This window comes from Amblyraja radiata, chromosome 2 (genome assembly GCF_010909765.2).
Source record: "Amblyraja radiata isolate CabotCenter1 chromosome 2, sAmbRad1.1.pri, whole genome shotgun sequence".
Lineage (NCBI taxonomy): Eukaryota > Metazoa > Chordata > Chondrichthyes > Rajiformes > Rajidae > Amblyraja > Amblyraja radiata.
This window is the reverse complement of record NC_045957.1, coordinates 49,712,368-49,727,152: the sequence shown is the minus strand read 5'-3', so window position 1 is coordinate 49,727,152 and position 14,785 is coordinate 49,712,368. Positions and strand designations below refer to the sequence as shown.

Genomic DNA, 14,785 nt, shown 5'->3' with positions numbered 1-14,785 from the left:
AATAATATACTACTTGTCTTAGTCAAGACATCAGTTAGGTTACGACTTCTGGATTGCATTATAAATAGTGGTGAAAATAAGGATCATATTCAACTTGATATTCACTTTAGATTAACTCCCAATAAATGCTGAAGAATTGACAAAATCCACATATTCCCTATACAGTATGTGCAACATGGCATTTCATCCCTTAGAAACATAGAAACATAGAAAATAGGTGCAGGAGGAGGCCATTCGGCCCTTCGAGCCAGCACCGCCATTCATTGTGATCATGGCTGATTGTCCCCTGTGAATAACCCGTGCCTGCCTTCTCCCCATATCCCTTGACTCCACTAGCCCCTAGAGCTCTATCTAACTCTCTCTTAAATCCATCCAGTGACTTGGCCTCCACTGCCCTCTGTGGCAGGGAATTCCATAAATTCACAACTCTCTGGGTGAAAAAGTATTTTTCTCACCTCAGTCTTAAATGACCTCCCCTTTATTCTAAGACTGTGGCCCCTGGTTCTGGACTCGCCCAACATTGGGAACATTTTTCCTGCATCTAGCTTGTCCAGTCCTTTTATAATTTTATATGTTTCAATAAGATCCCCCATCATCCTTCTAAACTCCAGTGAATACAAGTCTAGTCTTTTCAATCTTTCCTCATATGACAGTCCCGCCATCCCAGGGATCAATCTCGTGAACCTATGCTGCACTGCCTCAATCACAAGGATGTCCTCCCTTGTCTGACAAATCAATTTGACAAATGGGGGTTGAGAGGGAAAGATAGATCAGCCATGGTGGAATGATGGAGTTGACTTGATGGGGGCTAATGGCCTAATTCCTCTCCTCAAACATTAATTAATGAAGGGGATTCAGAAAGAGAAAAATAACCTTGTCTGAAGCGGACAAAGGCAGTTCTAAATGAACTCAGTCTTATGTTTCATATTACATTTTTTTAGGAAACGTATCATAAATTTGTTGACATGGCAGTTTAAGAACAAGAAGGAGATGATATTGGATCTCTTAAAAAAATGTAAAGTAGATAAATCACCCGGTGCTGAATGGCATCTATCCCAGGTTGTTGAGAAAGGCAAGAGAGGACATTACAGGAGCATTCATTGATAAACATCTTTGCATCCTCTCCAGCCACAGGCAAGGCCATTGAGTGTTGAGTTTGGATATGTTGGAGGACTGGAGATTTGGACTGGTGACTGAATGAATGGACTTGTTGTGGTGGTAGGCAAACTGCTGTGCTTCAAGGCTGTCTGGGAGACTGAAAATGAAGTGTGCCATGCCCAGCCTATTGAATTCCCTTTATCCTGCATCTACACATCACTGTGGACGGCTTGATTATAATCATGTATAGTCTTTCCACTGACTGGATGGCAAACATCAATGGGCAGCATGGTGGCCCAGTGGAAGGGTTGTGCCTTACAGTCCCAGCGACCTGGTTAGATCCTGACTGTGGGTGCTGTCTGTACGTTCTCCCCATGACATGGATTTTCTCCTGGATCTCTGGTTTCCTCCCACACTCCAAAGATGTTAAGGTTTGTAGGCTAAATTGGTTTGGTATTATTGTAAATCATCCTTAGTGTGTAGGATAGTGCTAGTGTACGGGGATCGCTGGTCAGCTGCCGAGCAGTATCTCTAAACTAAAAAAAAACTTTAAAAATCTGTGACAGTGGTACAGATGCACCCAAGGCTGTTGGGCAGATGACTTCATTTCACTGAATTATTGTTCAAAGCAAGGACAGAATGTACTGAGCTCAAAAAGAAGGGAGGTTTTGATGCCAGCTAGACTGCCCAAGTTCACTTTGTAGCTCGTTGTCGCATGCAAACCATGCCACAATCAATGGGTGTCCAGATGGTTATCCTGCGACTCTAGCTTGATCTGGAATTCGCTCTTTGTATCCTTGATAGATTTGAAGAGGTTGTAAATAGATTACTTGCTCAGGATAATTTGACATGAATGCTATCATCTTGGACATGACCAAGGAATAGACCTCATGGTTCATCCATGCTTTCTTGTTGGGAAACACTCATGTTGGCTGGAAAAGACCCAGAGAAACAGTGGGACAAAACAAAAACAAAGCACTGGAGTAGCTCAGCAGATCAGGCAGCATCTCTGAAGAACATGGATAGGCGACATTTCGGGTCGGGACACTTCGGGATGTTTTGGGGTCAAGATGCTGCCTGACCTGCTGAGTTATTCCAGCACTTTGTTTCTTTCTTGAAAAACTGCATCTGCACGTTCATTATGTCAAGTCAAGTCAACTTTATTTGCCACATGTACATACAAGATGTACAGTGAAATGAAAGTGGCAATGCCTGCGGGATTGTGCAAAACAACAGAACAACAGAACAACAGAACCTCCATCTCATCCTCTCTGTTTTTGCTGCGTAACAGCGGAGGCACTTGCCTGACCGTAGCAGCTGGAACAGTCCGTTGCTGGGGTGGTAGGGGTCCTTCATTATCTTGCTGGCTCTGGATCTGCACATCCTGGTGTATAGCTCCTGCAGGGAGCTATACAGGTGAGTGTAGTTCCCATAGAGCGTTCGGTCGAACGCACTAGTCTCTGCAGAGCCTTGCTATCCTGGGCAGAGCTGTTCCCAAACCAGATCAAGATGTTACCAGACAGGATGCTTTCGACAGCACCAGAGCAGAAGGACTGAAGGATCCTCAGAGAGACTCCGAATTTCCTCAGTTGCCTGAGGTGGTAAAGGCGTTGCCTTGCCTTTCTCACCAGTGCGGCAGTGTGTGTTGTCCATGTCAGATCCTCTGTGATGTGGACTCCCAGGTATTTAAAGCTGCTCACCCTATCCACAGTATCCCCATTTATCCCCAGTGATGTTTACGTCCTCGGTTGTTGCGCCCTTCTAAAGTCCACAATCAGCTCCTTAGTTTCAGTGACATTCAAGAGGAGGCTGTTGTTCTGACACCAGAGTGCCAAGTCAGCCACCTCCTCCAGGTAAGCCTTCTCATCGTTAGCGGAGATCAGGCCCACCACCACCGTGTCATCAGTAAACTTGATGGAGTTGGAGCTGAACCTGGCCACACAGTCATGTCTGTACAGGAAGTACAGTAGGGGGCTGAGGACGCAACCCTGGGGGGATCCTGTGTTCAGGGTGAGGGGGTTAGAGATATGTCTCCCCATCTTGACCACCTGGGGCCTGGTGGTGAGAAAGTCCAGGACCCAGGCACACAGGGGAGTGTTCAGTCCCAGTTCCATCAGCTTCTCAGCAAGTTAAATGGATGAAGGGGAGCCAATGGATGTAGTGTATCTCGACTTTCAGAAAGCCTTTGATAAGGTCCCGCACGGGAGACTGGTGACTAAAATTAGAGCACCTGGTATTGGGGGTAGGGTGTTGACATGGATAGAAAATTGGTTGGCAGACCGGAAGCAAAGAGTAGGAGTGAACAGGTCCTTTTCAGAATGGCAGGCAGTGGCGAGTGGAGTGCCGCAAGGCTCAGTGTTGGGGCCACAACTGTTTACCATATATATTAATGATATTAAGGGAGACCTGGACAGGTTGAGTGAGTGGGCAGATGTGTGGCAGATGCTGTATAATATAGATAAATGTGAGGTTATCCACTTTGGCGGCAAAAACAAGGGGACAGATTATTATCTCAATGGGGTTATATTAGGTAAGGGGGAGGTGCAGCGAGACCTGGGCGTCCTTGTACACCGGTCACTGAAAGTTGGCTTACAGGTACAGCAGGCAGTGAAGAAAGCTAATGGAATGTTGGCCTTCATAACAAGAGGATTTCAGTATAGGAGTAAAGAGGTTCTTCTGCAGTTGTATAGGGCTCTGGTGAGACCACATCTGGAGTATTGTGTACAGTTTTGGTCTCCTAATTTGAGGAAGGACATCCTTGTGATTGAGGCAGTGCAGCGTAGGTTCACGAGATTGATCCCTGGGATGGCGGGACTGTCATATGAGGAAAGATTGAAAAGACTAGGCTTGGATTCACTGGAGTTTAGAAGGATGAGATGAAAAAAACTTTTTCATCCAGAGAATTGTGAATTTATGGAATTCCCTGCCACAGAGGGCAGTGGAGGACAAATCTCTGGATGGATTTAAGAAAGAGTTAGATAGAGCTCTAGGGGCTAGTGGAGTCGAGGGATATGGGGAGAAGGCAGGCGCAGGTTATTAATAGGGGACGATCAGCCATGATCACAATGAATGGTGGTGCTGGCTTGAAGGGCTGAATGGCCTCCTGCTACACTTATTTTCTATGTTTCTATGTTTCTAAGTCTAGTGGGGACTATGATGTTGAAAGCATCCTCACATAGCTCCCCTTCTGGCTTTCAATGTGAGAGAGAGTGGCGTGCAGAACCTGGGAGACCGCATCATCCGTGGATCTGTTTGGACATTCAACATTCTGGGACAGTAGTATCACCAATCCCCCCTGACGGTTCCCCAACATTTGGCAACAGGATGATTATGCCTTCTGCACCTTCCAAAGCTGTGGATAAAATCAGAAATTGATTAAATGGTCTGTGTGAAAGTACCTAAGAAATACATTTACATCTAGATTCCAATTAATCCAGCTGGTATCAAATGAAGTATGTTTAAGACTGCAGAATTTTAACTACAAATGACTTGTATCTATAAATATTTTTTATTGGCTTATTAAAGATTTTTTAATAAAATGCAAGTTTAGAAAGACTGAAGTCATGACAACTTTCAAATGTGGCCATGCCCCCAGCATTGCACCAATTGCATACTTACAAAAACAACCATGTATTTGTATGGATGTCTTCACAATCCAAACACGGTGTGTTCCATTGTTGGGCAACTAGGCAATATTGGTGATTGGAACTAGCACCAACACCTCAACTGCTGTGGCCAACAGTCAACTGAAACCCAACCCAAAATCTTTTTCTACATCTGTTACAACAATTACTTGATTTAAATCGATCTGTCCCTGAATTTCAGACATGATAAGTGCTCAGTCACAGCCCTATAGTGCATCCTCTTCATCAGCAAAAATGAGTTAATTAATGAAAGCAGATAGCTGCTGCCAATTGCAAGGCATTTCATCCTTAGTCTCAAAGTGAATTAGCTTCCCTTGCTTGTTTTATGCTCTAACCAATGCAACCTGGGCTCTATTTGGCCCTGTTTCAGGGTCAAATCAATCATATTTAATATCATTGCTTGATTACAATGACTCGATGAAAATTTTACTTGCAGTTTTATGCATGTCATCAATTTCAGCATATTTTTCCCTTCATAGAACGTGTACACTTTTGGTGTTATTTTCAATTGTATCCTAAATGAAACCTGACAAAATAAAGCAAATAAAACAAAGCACTCTTCCGGGAAAGCTCAAAGTAGCTGTTACCAAAAATGGAAATTTAAGGAAGTAATTGACTGACCCAATTCCAGTTATTTAGCCAGCTGCTAAACAAGATAATTGGCATTCTAGGTACTAAGAAAAGTGAGGTTTACTTTAGAGCAATGAGAGATGGTGTTGAGTATTTGGTGCTTAGAATGGACTTTAAATAAGACGCAGATACGGGAGTAAACTAACAAGCTTCTTTTATTCTGAACACCACGATGAGTCTCTGCTGCGCATGTGTCAATTGCGTAAGACCTTAAATATGTTAATCATATTTCATACGCAACACTCCTCCCTCTTTAACTTGGAGGCAGGTAACACAATTTCACCTTCACGGTATATGCCCTTTACCTAAAATATAATTGATTAATACACTGTTGCAAAATTTAATTATTAAAGTCATCATACAATACATCCTCATAACCGTAATAATCATATCTAAACTTATGGCCCTGTCTCACGGTGCGAGTCCACCCACGAGTGATCCCATGTGAAAGAAAAAAAACACACTCGTGGTTGTCTATGAGATTCCAAGTTTATGTTCACGAGATTAAACGAGTTCCCACGTGTATGTCTAAGTTTGCCGTTTACTTCTAATTTCTGCGATGTACCAAGTTCCGCCACCCGAGTTACCAAGTTCCTCTCCCGAGTTACTCTTGAGCCAACCGTGAATGAAGGCCTGTTTTAAGTATCAAATAGAGGAGCTGGACAGCATCTCATACAGTAAGTATATTCTGATTCAGTATTGAAAGTTATTCCATTTCAGAACTTAAAAAATCTAGGCAGGATCTCGGCGCCGCACTCGCTGCCATTGTGCAGCAAGGAGGCGGTGGCGGCAAAGCAACAGTGTTAAAGAAGACAGCTCCATCCTGCGGCTTTGAGTTAAAGATAGAATTCAGCGCGGCCGCGTCTATTGATATGACCTACAAAGGGAAAATGCGCACCGTCCAGTGCCAGAGCTAGGCTGGAATCATTCTCTGCTCTCATCTCTCTCTTTCTGTATGTGCATTAGCAGGGGGAAGAGCGGTCAACCTCGCTGGGGCACAAGACCTCTGCTGCCTGCCCCTTGCAGTCATCAACTTATTTGTTCCTTTGGTGCGCCTCATCTGCCCTGCTCCCATCCCAGCCCTGCCCCAGCTCTCTGCTCCATTCTCTTGGAAATGTTGCTTCTGCCGCTGTAACGAGGAGGGGTCCGGCTGGCTGGCTGGCTTGGTAGGTGGGTGGGTGGGCAGGGAGGGGGAGTGGGTACAAACCACCGAATCCATTCTCAAAAGTCAGGCAGAGCCGTGTAGAACTCACTTTTCTCTCTGCTTCATATACGTGGGAATTCCCTCAGTATGGTAACTCAGCGGGCAGGCAGCATCTCTGGAGAGAAGGAATGGGTGACGGGATGACGTTTCCAAAATTCTGCTGCGTCTTTGTTACTCCAGCACCGTGTGTTCACTTTTTGTCAACCAGCATCTGCCCTTTCTCGTGTAAGACATTATTTGTATCCGTGGTAGTTGATTGTCGCTCCCTTCAGTTTCCCAGGGGGTCGAGACGGGGCTGGAGTTGGGAGGGAAAGGTGGAGGGGGAGGGGGGAGGGGGGAGGGGGGAGGAGGGTGGGGGTGGGAGGGGAAAGGGGAGTGGGGGTGGGAGGGGAGGGGCGGGTGATTTAGACAAGTGCAGGAGAGGTGTACTGACTGTGTGGGCAGACACTTTGGTAGTGATTGAAAAGTCGCTGTGTCTCCCTGTCCCTGGGATAGCAGGGGATGATCAAACAGCACAATACCCCCCTCCCCCTCCATGCCAACACGAAGGGAAACGATCCCAAGGGTTAGCATCAGAAACAGCCGGCAGGTGACAATCACCCGCCATAACGCGAGAGAGATCATGCACTATTGTAGGTCTCCTTTGCACGTCGGTGTTTCTGTCTTTCTCCATCTCATTGTTGGTCCTGTCTGTCGCCACCCCCACCCCTCTGCTTCCTGGCCATGTGTGTGACCCCTTCCCTCCCCTCTCCAGCTCCCCGCTCATTGCACTGGGCGCGGGGGCTTTGCACTGTCTTCACGTCGGCGATGCCAGCAGGTCAGTGCCAGTCGCCCTAGGGCAGCTGGCACTGCCACAGCTGGGAGGGAGCTCGGGGGCTCCCTCCCAGCATGGCCCCAGACTGGGGGGGGGGGGGTGGGAATCAACGGGCACGCCGGCTCTGCCACAACGTGGGCCGCCGCCAACCAAGCCACCCGTCCACGTCCACACGCTCGGTAGATCAGGAGCTGAGACTGGGTACTGTACCGCCCTTGCCCCCTCCCTCTGCAACTGCAAACAACCTCACTCTCCTGCTCACCTAACCCGCCCATCCCTTCTCTCTGGGTATTGAAGGTGCTTCTGGTCTGCAATGTGCAATAGTCACCAAAATACACTGCATCTTTAGAAAGGAAAAATACAAAACATGTCAATCCCACTGGGTAGGCCTTAGTCATGGTGCTGTACAACACAGAAACAGGTCCTTCGGCCCAGCTTGACCGTGCCGTCCAAGTTGGCGTCTTGGGGTAGTCCTATTTGCCTGCATGTGGCCCATGGCCCTCTAAATGCTTCCCATCCATTTATCTGTCGATAATAACCTCAAGAAAATTCCTGCTTCAGTTTCCTGGATCCAACTCAGAGAGAAGTCTCCCCCCTTTCCAGGGTTAATCGCTCCACTGTTTATAATGCTCCCTGCATTATGAAGTCCTCGACAGTGAACCCCATGGGCAATCACTACCAAAGTGTCTGCCCACACAGTTAGTACACTTGTCTCCCGTACTAAGTCACCCCAACCCCCCTCACCTCCCCTCTCTCCCCCTACCCCCCCACTTTTCCCTCACAACCAGTCCCCCTGGGAAACTGAAGGGAGCGACAATCAACTGCCATGGATGCAAATAATGTCATACACAAGAAAGGGCAGATGCTGATTGACAAAAAGTGAACACACGCTGCTGGAGTAACACAAAGACGCAGCAGAAATTTGGAAACATCTTCCCGTCACCCATTCCTTCTCTCCAGAGATGCTGCCTGTCCGCTGAGTTAAAGAGTGCCCACGGTAGACTCATGAATCACTAAGGGAAACTCACGGGCCACTATGTTCTTACAACGAGTTTAAATGTTTCAATTTTTAACTTCAACAGTAAATTTGACTCGTGGAAAACTTTAAACATGTTAGAAATTTTTCAAGTTAACAAGTTTTTAACGGGTACCTGCCGTTAGCGCCACGAGTCGCTAAGTTGCGTCCACGAGTCACTCGTGGGTCGACTCGCACCGTGAGACAGGGGTTTTAGCACTTATTATTTTTTCATTCCACCCATCTTCCTTAAACCAAATACATTACACCTTGCTTTATGTAATTTCATTTTCAGTTCCCTTATGTGTAAATTGTGAACTCTTTTTAATCACTCTAGCTCTGCCTGTATCTCTGCCTCTTCCTTATTTAAATGTGCTAATCTTAGTTTGAAGATTTCTTCCTGTTCGTGATATTCTGCTAAAGTTAACGTTTCATTTTCTGCTTCATATATTCACTTTGTTTTCTTCTTTTTCTGTTCATTATTTGTAGGTGGCATCTGACACATGGCTGCAGGTTTTCGTTTTGCTAGCAGCTTCCTCTGTCGCTCAATTTCCACGTGCTGCATATTTATCCGCTCTTGATGTTCAATAAGATTCTGAAATGCATAACCATCTGTCCATTGCTCAGTGAAGGAGGCTCCATGCCGGACTGTACTGGAGTGTCCTACTCGCAATCGGTCTTGAATACTTTTGTCTTGACAGGCAAGCTTCTCTTGTTTAGACTTTTCTATTAGCAGCTTTTTACTTATTGTCACATTTATTTAACCGTTCTTTGTATCATTCTAGCATTTTCTGTTGTTCATCTATTTGTCTTCTTAAGTCACAATTTGTCCGCAGTAAATCATCGATCCGACCTTCCTTCGTTTCCAGGTCATAATTTTTTGTTGCTTTCCAAGGCAGTGAGCATTTCCAATGTGTAGTCTGTCTGCGATGGCTTATGTTGTACGTTAATGATCTTTAGGGAATTACAGGAAGGCTAATTGTTGGCCGATCCCACTGACGACGGGCTGCCATGCTGAACAGAAGGTGATGAAGACGATAAGGAATGTTGCGGGGACGAACGAGCTACGGGTGGCACACTTCGCCCTGGACTTTTGTTTTATTTTGAAGTATTTTTCTTGTTCAACCTTTCCTTCACCATACGCTCTGTAGTGTTGTTGTATCACACATGCTGCTTCCTGGTAGCAAAGGAATACTTGCCTCTGTTTCTTTCCACTATCTAAATGGCGTCAAGTTGGGAAAAGGGGAAGTACAACGGGATCTGGGGGTCCTTGTACATCAGTCTATGAAAGTAAGCATGCAGGTACAGCAGGCAGTGAAGAAAGTGAATGGCATGTTGGTCTTTATAACAAGAGGAATCGAACATGGGAGCAAAGAGGTCCTTCTGCAGTTGTACAGAGCCCTGGTGAGACCACACCTGGAGTATTGTGTACAATTTTGGTCCCGTAATTTGAGGAAGGACATTCTTGCTATTGAGGGAGTGCAGCGTAGGTTTACAAGGTTAATTCCCGGGATGGCAGAACTGTCATACGCTGAGAGACTGGAGCAGCTGGGCTTGTGTACTTTGGAGTTTAGAAGGATGAGAGGGTTCTCATTGAAACATATAAGATTGTTAAGTGCTTGGACACACTAGAGGCAGGAAACATGTTCCCCATGTTGGGGGAGTCCAGAACCAGGGGCCACAGTTTAAGAATAAGGAGTAAGCCATTTAGAATGGAGACGAGGAAAAACTTTTTCCCACAGAAAGTGGTGAGTCTTTGGAATTCTCTGCCTCAGAGGGCGGTGGAGGCAGGTTCTCTGGATGCTTTCAAGAGAGAGCTAGATAGGGCTCTTAAAAATAGCGGAGTCAGGGGATATGGGTAGAAGGCAGGAACGGGGTACTTATTTGAGATGATCGGCCATGATCACACTGAATGGCAGTGCTGGCTCAAAGGGCCAAATGGCCTATTCCTGCACCTATTGTCTATTGTCGATAACAAGCCTGAATTGTAGTGATACCCCAATTAAGTTTTTTATAGCTTCTTCGTACAATAACCCCTCGTATTCTGGCTTGAAGGCTGATGATTGTCTGACAGAATATTAAGTAAGCACATCTCTGGTTCTTCATCATGAAGTAGGATCTATATTGTCTTTGCAATACAACAGTGCCATTAGATTTGTGCTCTGTTTAGTTTTCTTGCTTCATAAGCACGGTAGTGAGACTGCACTACAATTGCTGTATATTTCAGTTTGAGGAAGTCTTTCCTACACCAAATCATACGGAACTTTTACAGCAGCCCGCTTTTGCTTAACCCACTGCCTAACCACCATACCCTGGTAGGCAGCCTGAATGGTAATGGTTGCATACCTCATTGAACTGATATTGCACAAACTGGGAATGCCCTATTTTGCATGCTTTGTACCATCTCTGGATCAAAATGACTTCTTGTCGCATAGCTTTGTAGCATACCCTTGATCGGTACCCACGGAATGAAGCTTGCAGAGTGACTATAGCCGCCTTTTAAATCAAGAAATGTTTTCTTGGAATGCACATCATTAAGAATGAATTAATATGGCGTGCTGCCTTGATTTTTTCAAACAGTTCTCTGGCTTTGACCCCGCGGTAGAAGTAGCAATGTTACAAAATTTTGAGATTTTAAAAATCAAGTCTGTAATTTATCCCATCAGATAAAGCATAAAAATAAGTTTAATTTGACACCTAATTCACTTTCATATAATAATAATAAATTTTATTTAATGGGCGCCTTTCATACAAAATCTCAAGGACACCTTACATAGTAATCGGAATAAAAACATATAATCGGAGTAAAACAAGTAATTAAAGACATCACAATGACATAAATTAAAAACAGAATTCAATCCAAAAACAGAAAATCAAAAACACAGTGTGAAGAGAGAGCAGCGGCAACCAAATCGTGCCAGCGTCCACTCTCTCTTCACGGCAGCCATCTTGGACACAGACCTACAAGACTACAGTTAGACAAAAAAAAAAAAAAAAAAAAAAAAAAAGTCATCCCCCCACAGTGGATAGCACTGTGGAGGAAGGCACAATGTCCAGTCCCCACCCCATGTTCACCCCAAAGTCAGGCCTATTGGGGCCACCGCAGTTGCCTCTACGGAGGCCCGATGTCCCTGGCCGTTCTCACCGGGTAGTCTTGCCCCGGCGTCGGGAGAGTCCTTTCAGCGGCTGGGCCACTTGGAACGGCCGCTTCCTGGTTGGAGCCCGCGGCTGCCGAAGCCGACAAGGCCGCGCCGGTTTGGCGCTCCTAGGCTCCAGATGAAAAAGTCGGCGCCCGCTCTCCTCACTGCCGCCTTGCCGCCTCTACGCACGCCGTCTCTCCGCACGCCGCCTCTCCGCTCCGCAAACCCGCAGCCCGGAGATGTTGCTTACGGCGGTCCAGCTCGCCAGAGCTCCAGCGCGGCGACCCAGGCAAGGCATCGCCCGCTCCGCTCCGCTCCAGCGCTCCAGCGCTCCAATGCAGTGCCGCCACGCAGGCCGAGGTGCTGGGTGGTTCCCGCCAAGAAACGGCGCTCCAAGCCCGCTGGTAGGCCACGACGACGGGTCGACGGGCAGCCCGGAAAAAAGGCTGCCACACCGACCAGGTAGGGACCTATAAATAAAGTAACACCTACCCCCCCACATTAAAAGACCATATCCCCTACAAACAAAAAAACAGGACTCACTATAAACTAAAAAAAGAACGAATTTAAGACGGACGGCTGCTGCTAGCAGCCGTTCACCAAGATGGCTCCTCCTCCTCCATATCTCAAGTATTTAAAAAGTTATGGCCATTTTCATACTGGGAAATGAGCATCTTGTTCCCTATTGATTTTCTATGGACATAACAAAAAAGCTGTGATCGTGAACAGTCAAAAGCCCATAACTTTCTTAAAAATTAAGAGAACTGAATGAAATTTTCAGTTATCATAGATTGAAGCATTCTGAAACAAATATAAAATAATCTTACTTGGATGACCTGAAATTAAAGCATATAATTAGTTAGTTACCTAATTGTAGCTAATTTCAGACTTCAGTTACTAGATCTAAACATCTATCCATTTCTTAATAAATGATTAACATTTTTAAATAGCCTAAATGTCCAAATAATATTCACAAATAATTCACAATAAAACATGATTTTAAAATCTCATTTACATTAATTTATAGGCCAAATGGAAGGAATTTAGTGTTTAATTGCTGTAAATAAATGTCCATTTAAATCAGATTTCCAGTGGGCCCCTGTGGAACGCGCTGGTTTAGAACGTTCACATTGCGGTAGATTTGTGCCCCAAATGCCGAGAAAAATACTGCGGGATATAATGGGCCCAAAATGAGCTTCTCGCAATATTAAACTTTGTATAAAGGGATCTTTCGAAGCCCTTTTTAATGTAAAAATATACAGCCAACCTTCTGTGGTTTGCTTTATGAGACCCTGCGGTTGCTGGCGGTCGCGGGTTTAGAGGTTGATTTTTAAACTACTATAACTATTATTCAAGGCCGTTAAACCTAATAATAGCTTATGCGACGGGGTCTTTCAGCGATTTTTCGTTAATAATTAACTAGGCTGAACATTTTCGATTGGAACAGCTTAGAGAAAATCGCGTTTTAAACCCGCCCCCTCTAAACGGCGCCAAAATCGCGCACACCCGCAACGACAGATTTTCAGCGACGCTTCAGGTAGGCTTTGCAACATACCTAGTAGAAGGCCATGAATACAAACCACTGCTTTTCTCAACCTATTATAATGTCCCACGTGGGTATCTCTTATCTGGCAAGCCCGGTATCGTTGCTGTACAGAAGTGGCGGACCAGCGTAGTTTCTTGAAATACTGGCACTGTTTATGCATTTGATAATAAATCTGTATGACCTTCGCAGATTTGTGCATGCACCGCAAATGCTTTCGAACAACCATTCTTTTTTTTCTTTAAAAAAAAAATGTTTTATTGTTTCTTTTTTTTAAACAGGGACAGTGCATATTAATTAACATTTACGTGTAAATATACAAGATTAGAGCCAATAGCTAATTTCCATCTTTAGTCCCTTTGGCAGGTTGATGTTAAATAAACAACTTAAACACATCACAACACAATCAATCAATAAGAAAAGAAGAAAATAAATATCCTCGGTAGGCAGCCTGAAACAGCAAAACACGGCTGCGTACCTTCATGTAAGTTTTGCGATCAGTTTTCATTTGAAGGTGTGCCCTATAATGGGTTTGTATTATTATAGCTGCCAATCTCATTGCCCTGTATGAAAGGTATACTCTGTGCATTCTAAATGCTGCTTGTATCACCGTTGCTGCCTTCTGTTTGTCCTGGATCTCTCTCCGTACCTTCATACCCCTGAAGGCAGCTTAAATAGATAGGGATCTCTGGATCGCAATGTACATTTGCATTTGACTTCTGGCCAGTACATGTGCCCTGTACTGCTGTTGGTAAGCTCTAACAGCATCACACCCGCTTTTGGTGTGACCCGTTCCCGAGCACCTGAAACACCTACCATCTCAGAATTTACACATCGCCGGCTCATGGCTGCCGCCACATCTCCAGCACCTCTTGGAGTTGTGAATCTTGTCTCTGGATGCCCTTGATGGACTCCATGTCCTCTTTAGTTCAGGCTCCTTGGCTCTGGATGCCCTTGGAGGACTCCTTGTGCAGGTATAATACCAATATTTTTGCACTATCTCTGTTGGTTTTGGCGAGAAATTAGCAATAAATGCCTCCTTACATTCCTCGTTTTACTCGCGGGCTTTGCTGGCTGTAGCAACACACGTAAGGTGTGATAACCCTTGCTTCCTAAGCCTGTAAGGAACCATGCTCTCTTCTTCTCCTCTGTAGTGATATCATTTGAGATGAGCCAAGCCTCTAAGACTTCGGTACATTCCTCAAAATTACACCCCAAATCTAACTGGGGCACATTTCCTACAATTGAAGTAGCCATGCTATTCAGGTACACAACGTGCTGTTCTCTCACACAGTGTTCTCTGCACTGGACTTAATTCTTTTACACACCAAGAAGTTATCCAGCCCACTGACTATTACTAATTCCTATAATAATAGATTTATACCTGTACTAATAAACCAACATTTAATGTTAATAGCAAACTAGAACATTGTACACCATATACCTGCTATGCACACATATTTACTTAAATCATTGATAACAGTGACCAATACATTAAATTTGTACAGTCCAGGACTCCGGAGCTTCGGCAACCTCTCGGGCTGTCCTTACGGGCTGGCTTTGCTGGTTTCCCGGCTGGCTTTTGCAGGCTTCATGGGCTGGCTGTTGCTGGATTCACGGGCTGGCTGCAGCTCGCGGCCGGGGCTGGCTGTGTCTCGCTGATGGGAGCTGGCTGTGCTTGCAGCCGGGCTGGCTGT

General features: G+C 45.3%; 1 pseudogene; it reads right to left on the bottom strand.

Moving 5' to 3' along the window:
* Nucleotides 1–8,628: 8,628 nt before the first annotated feature.
* Nucleotides 8,629–14,345, bottom strand: LOC116984995 (annotated as a pseudogene).
* Between the last annotated feature and the right edge of the window lie 440 nt (nt 14,346–14,785).